Consider the following 6,864-nt stretch of genomic DNA (forward strand, 5'->3'; position numbering starts at 1 on the left):
CACCAGGGACTTGACCTGACTGCAGTTCGGCGTCGTAACCGATTTCAGTGGGCAAATGCTCACTTTCCATGGCCTCTGGCATGCTGGAGAAGTGTGCTCTTCATGGATGAATCCCAGTTTCAACTGTACTTGGCAGACGGCAGACAGCGTGTATGGCGCCATGTGGGCGAGGGGTTTGCTGATGTCAGCGTTGTGAACAGAGTGCCCATGGTGGTGGTGGGGTTATGGTATGGGCAGGCATAAGCTATGGACTAACGAAAACAATTGCATTTTATCGATGGCAATTTGAATGCACAGAGATACCATGACGAGATCCTGAGGCCCATTGTCGTGCCATTCACCCACCGCATCACCTCATGTTTCAGCATGACAACTTGTAGACTTGTTTACGTGCTGCTGTGCGGTTTGTTGCCAACCTTACTTTGCTACCTGCCAACTTTACGGTTTTTACTTTTAATTATCGTTTTGTTTGAATTTTTTCCCTCGCTCAAGTTTTTTCATTCCACTTTTTCACCCCAGACGCTTTATCTGGACGTGGTTTGTCAGGACCTCCACCAGGCGAAGCTAAGTAGTAACATTAACATTATGCCTTCTAATTGCAGTCGCTGTACTCATAATATACAGGAGAATGGTCGCTTTATGGTGAGGATAGCTGTGCTGCAAGCCCAGCTTCAGACTCAATCGTTAGGCAAGGGCAATTTAAGTGTAGGAAAGGATGAAACAGCGTCTGTGCCACCAATAAGTACAGATAGTAGTATAAATCCCCCCGTACAGTCCCCGCAGCCTGACAATTTTCTCATGGCTTCTGGAAGGAAATGCTGTAGCAATGCTCAACCGGTGTCGCTCATTCAGCCGACAGAAACTTTCGACCGGTTGGTTGGAGTCAGAGGCCGAGCCTTCTCTTGTCTCTACTCCTCCCGTTACAGGGTCTGAGACGCCGAAGCCTCCCACCATTAGCTCTGACAAATTGAAAACCCTAGTCATTGGTGACTCCATTACCTGCAGTATTAGACTTAAAACGAATCATCCAGCGATCATACACTGTTTACCAGGGGGAAGGGCTACCGACGTTAAGGCTAATCTGAAGATGGTGCTGCTAAAACTGGCGAGTATAGGGATATTGTTATCCACGTCAGCACCAACGATGTTAGGATGAAACAGTCAGAGGTCACTAAGCACAACATAGCTTTAGCGTGTAAATCAGCTAGAAAGATGTGTCGGCATCGAGTAATTGTCTCTGGCCTCCTCCCTGTTAGGGGAAGTGATGAGATCTACAGCAGTGTCTCACAACTCAATCGCTGGTTGAAAACTGTTTGGCTGTTAGACTCCACTAAGCTGGCAGGCTGGCTGCCACTAGCACAGTCAGTGTAGTCAGCTCAGCTATCCCATTAAGACCGTGTCTGTGCCTCGATCTAGGTTGGGCAAAACAAAACATGGCGGTGTTCGCTTTAGCAATCTCACTGGAATAAAGACCTCCTCCATTCCTGTCATTTATTGAAAGAGATTGTGATATCTCACATCTCAAAATAGGGCTACTTAATGTTAGATCCCTCACTTCCAAGGCAGTTATAGTCAATGAACTAATCACTGATCATAATCTTGATGTGATTGGCCTGACTGAAACATGGCTTAAGCCTGATGAATTTACTGTGTTAAATGAGGCCTCACCTCCTGGTTACACTAGTGACCATATCCCCCACGTATCCCGCAAAGGCGGAGGTGTTGCTAACATTTACGATAGCAAATAAAAAACAACGACTGGGTTTTCGTCTTTTGAGCTTCTAGTCATGAAATCTACGCAGCCTACTCAATCACTTTTTTATAGCTACTATTGACAGGCCTCCTGGGCCATATACAGCATTCCTCACTGAGTTTCCTGGATTCCTATCAGACCTTGTAGTCATGGCAGATAATATTCACATTTTTGGTGACTTTAATATTCACATGGAAAAGTCCACAGACCCACTCCAAAAAGCTTTCGTAGCCATCATCGACTAAGTGGGTTTTGTCCAACATGTCTCCGGACCTACTCACTGCCAGTCATACTCTGGACCTAGTTTTGTCCCGTGGAATAAATGTTGTGGATCTTAATGTTTTTCCTCATAATCCTGGACTATCGGACCACCATTGTATTACGTTTGCAATTGCAACAAATAATCTGCTCAGAACGCAACCAAGGATCATCAAAAGCCATGCTATAAATTCTTGGACAACCCAATGATTCCTAGATGCCCTTCCAAACTCCCTCCACCTACCCAAGGACGTCAGAGTACAAAAATCAGTTAACCACCTGAGGAACTCAATTTAACCTTGCGTAATACCCTAGATGCAGTCGCACCCCTAAAAACCCCAAAATATTTGTCATAAGAAACTAGCTCCCTGGTATACAGAAAATACCCGAGCTCTGAAGCACGCTTCCAAACAAATTCCAGAAAATTTGAACAGAAATGGCACTACACCAAACTGGATGTCTTCTGACCAGCTTGGAAAGACGGTACCATGCAGTATCGAAGAGCCCTCACTGCTGCTCGATCATCCTATTTTTCCAACTTAATTGAGGAAAATAAGAACAATCCAAAATGTATTTTTGATACTGTCGCAAAAAGCAGCATTCCCCAAGAGAGGATGGCTTTCACTTCAGCAGTGATAAATTCATGAACTTCTTTGATGAAAAGATCATGATCATTAGAAAGCAAATTACGGACTCCTCTTTAAATCTGCCTATTCCTCCAAAGCTCAGTTGTCCTGAGTCTACACAACACTGCCAGGACCTAGGATCAAGGGAGACACTCAAGTTTTTTAATACTATATCTCTTGACACATTGATGAAAATAATCATGGCCTCTAAACCTTCAAGCTGCATACTGGACCCTATTCCAACTAAACTACTGAAAGAGCTGCTTCCTATGCTTGGCCCTCCTATGTTGAACATAATAAATGGCTCTCTATCCACCGGATGTGTACCAATCTCACTAAAAGTGGCAGTAATAAAGCCTGGTTTGAAAAAGCCAAACCTTGACCCAGAAAATATAAAAAAACTAAATCGGCCTATATCGAATGTCCCATTCCTCTCAAATTTTTTTGAAAAAGCTGTTGCACAGCAACTCACTTCCTTCCTGACAAACAATGTATACGAAACGCTTCAGTCTGGTTTTAGACCCCATCATAGCACTGAGACTGCACTTGTGGAGGTGGTAACGGACCTTTTAATGGCATCAGACCGAGGCGCTGCATCTGTCCTCGTGCTCCTAGACCTTAGTGCTACTTTTGATACCATCAATCACCACATTCTTTTGGAGAGATTGGAAACCCAAATTAGTCTACACGGACAAGTTCTGGCCTGGTTTAGATCTTATCTGTCAGAAAGATATCAGTTTGTCTCTGTAGATGGTTTGTCCTCTGAAAAATCAACTGTAAATTTCGGTGTACTTCAAGGCTCCATTTAAGGACCACTATTGTTTTCACTATATATTTTACCTCTTGGTGATGTCATTCGGAAACATAATGTTAACTTTTACATCTATGCAGATAACACACAGCTGTACATTTCGATGAAACCTGGTGAAGCCCCAAAATTGCCCTCCCTGGAAGCCTGGGTTTCAGACATAAGTGGATGGCAGCAAATTTTCTACTTGTAAACTCGGACAAAACAGAGATGCTAGTTCTAGGTCCTGAGAAACAAAGAGATATTCTGTTGAATCTGACAATCCTTCTTGATAGTTGTACATCTCAAATAAAACTGTGAAGGACCTTGGCGTTACTCTGGACCTTGATCACTCTTTTGACAAACATATCAAGACTGTTTCAAGGACATCTTTTTTCCATCTACATAACATTGCAAAAATCAGAAACTTTCTGTCCAAAAATGATGCAGAAAAATTCATGCATGCTTTTGTCACTTCTAGGTTTGACTACTGCAATGCTCTACTTTCCGGATACCCGGATAAAGCACAAAATAAACTTCAGTAAGTGCTTCACACGGCTGCTAGAATCTTGAACTAGAACCAAAAACTGTGATCATATTACTCGTGCTAGCTTCTCTACACTGGCTTCCGGTTAAGGCAAGGGCTGATTTCAAGGTTTTATTGCTAACCTACAAAGCATTACATGGGCTTGCTCCTACATACCTTTCCAATTTGGTCCTGCCTTACATACCTACGGTCACAAGACGCAGACCTTTAAGTCTTTATTGAATACTCATCTCTTCAGTAGGTCCTATGATTGAGTGTAGTCTGGACCAGGAGTGTGAAGGTGAACGGAAAGGCACTGGAGCAACAAACCACCCTTGCTGTTTCTGCCTGGCCGGTTCCCCTCTCTCCACTGGGATTCTCTGCCTCTAACCCTATTACAGGGGCTGAGTCACTGGCTTACTGGTGTTCTTCCATGCCGTCCATAGGAGGGGTGCGTCACTTGAGTGGGTTGAGTCACCGACGTGATCTTCCTGTCTGGGTTGTCACTCCCCCCTCGGGTTTGTGCCACGGGGGGAGATCTTTGTGGGATATCCCTCTAGTGGTGTGGGGGCTGTGCTTTGGCAAAATTGGTGAGGTTATATCCTGCTGGTTTGGCCCTGTCCGGGGTTATCGTCGGATGGGGCCACAGTGTCTCCCGAACCCTCCTGTCTCAGCCTCCGGTATTTAAGCTGCAATAGTTTGTTTCGGGGGGCTAGGGTCAGTCTGTTATATCTGGAGTATTTCTCCTGTCTTTTCCGGTATCCTGTGTGAATTTAAGTATTCTCTCTCTCTCTCTGTCTCTGTCTCTGAGGACCTGAGCCCTAGGACCATGCCTCAGGACTACCTGGCCTGATGAATCCTTGCTGTCCCCAGTCCACCTGGTCTTGCTGCTGCTCCAGTGGCTATGGAACCCTGACCTGTTCACCAGATGTGCTACCTGTCCCAGACCTGCTGTTTTCAACTCTCTAGAGACAGCAGGAGCGGTAGAAATACTGAATGACCAGCTATGAAAACCAACTGGCATTTACTCCTGAGGTGCTGACCTGACCCTGCTGGTCATCTCTTAACACCATGTTCTGTTATAATCTCCACCCGGCACAGCCAGAAGAGGACTGGCCACCCCTCATAGCCTGGTTCCTCTCTAGCTTTCTTCCTAGGTTCTGGCCTTTCTACTGAGTTTTTCCTAGCCACCGTGCTTCTACACCTGCATTGCTTGCTATTTTGAGTTTTAGGCTGGGTTTCTGCACAGCACTTTGTGACATCAGCTGATGTAAGAAGGGCTTTATAAATACATTTGATTGATAATGCACAGCCCGTGTCGTAAGAATCTGTACATAATTACTGGAAGCTGAAAACGTCCCAGTTCTTCTATGGCCTGCATACTCACCAGACATGTCACTCATTGAGCATGTTTGGGATGCTATGGATTGACATGTACAACAGGGTGTTCCAGACAATATCCAGCAACTTCACACAGCCATTGAAGCGGAGTGGGACAACATTCCACAGGCCACAATCCACAGGCCACAGTCAACTCTATGTGAAGGAAATGTGTCACGCTGCATGAGGAAAATGGTGGTCACACCAGATATTGACTGGTTTTCTGATCCACACCCCTACCTTTTTTTTAAGGTATCTGTGACCAACAGATGCGTATCTGTATTTCCAGTCATGTGAAATCCATAGATTAGGGCCTAATGAATTTATTTCAATTGACTGATTTCCTTATATGAACTGTAACTCAGTAAAATCTTTGAAACTGTTGCGTTTTGGGTATATATTTTTGTTCAGTGTAGATATCCCTGTGTGAATGTTTAGCATTTCAGTCATGGTTTTTAGTGTTATGTTAGTTTCTATAATTTACTTTAGTTTATTTATTTGGCAAAATGACTGGTGAGAAAAGTTTTATGTAGGTGTTTAGTCTGTGGGGGACAGGTCTAATGTCTAATCCACATGGAACAACTCCAGTACATTTTTTTCATCATAACTGTTATTTTCAAGGCCTTGAAGGATTGAGGAAGAATTATAGTTTTTTAAATCCTTTTAGGCCTACTCGTCTTCCCCTGACCTAAACCTAAGTTACATCAAACTAAATGAATACTAAAACAAATGTATTAGCGAACATAAAAATACATACATAGCCTACTGCTTTGGGCCAGTAACCGAAAGGTTGCTGGATCGAATCCCCGAGCTAACAAGGTAAAAATCTGTCATTCTGCCCATGAACAAGGCAGTTAACCCATTGTTGCCCGGTTGGTCGTCACTGTAAATAACAATTTGTTCTTCACTGATTTGCCTAGTTAAATCAAGGTTAAATTTTTTTAAATCAACCAATTGATTAAAGGTAGTTACAGTTGAAGTCGGAAGTTTACATACACTTCGGTTGGATTCATTAAAACTTGTTTTTCAACCAGTCCACAAAGTTCTTGTTAACAAACTATAGTTTTGCCAAGTCGGTTAGGACATCTACTTTGTGCATGACACAAGTAATTTTTCCAACAATTGTTTACAGACAGATTATTTCACTTTTAATTCAATGTATCACAATTCCAGTGGGTCAGAAGTTTACATACACTAAGTTGACTGTGCCTTTAAACAGCTTGGAAAATTCGAGAAAATGATGGTACGGATCTAGAAGCTTCTGATAGACTGACATCATTTGAGTCAATTGGAGGTGTACCTGTGGATGTATTTCAAAGCCTACCATCATGGGAAAATCAAAAGAAATCAGCTAAGACCTCAGAAAAACAATTGTCCTTGGGAGCCATTTCAAATGCCTGAAGGTACCACGTTCATCTGTACAAACAATAGTGCGCAAGTATTAACACCATGGGACCACGTAACCGACATACCGCTCAGGAAGGAGACGCGTTCTGTCTCCTAGAGATGAACATACTTTGGTGCGAAAAGTGCA

The sequence above is a fragment of the Salmo trutta genome, chromosome 16 (assembly GCF_901001165.1).
Source record: "Salmo trutta chromosome 16, fSalTru1.1, whole genome shotgun sequence".
NCBI classification, from domain to species: Eukaryota; Metazoa; Chordata; class Actinopteri; order Salmoniformes; family Salmonidae; genus Salmo; species Salmo trutta.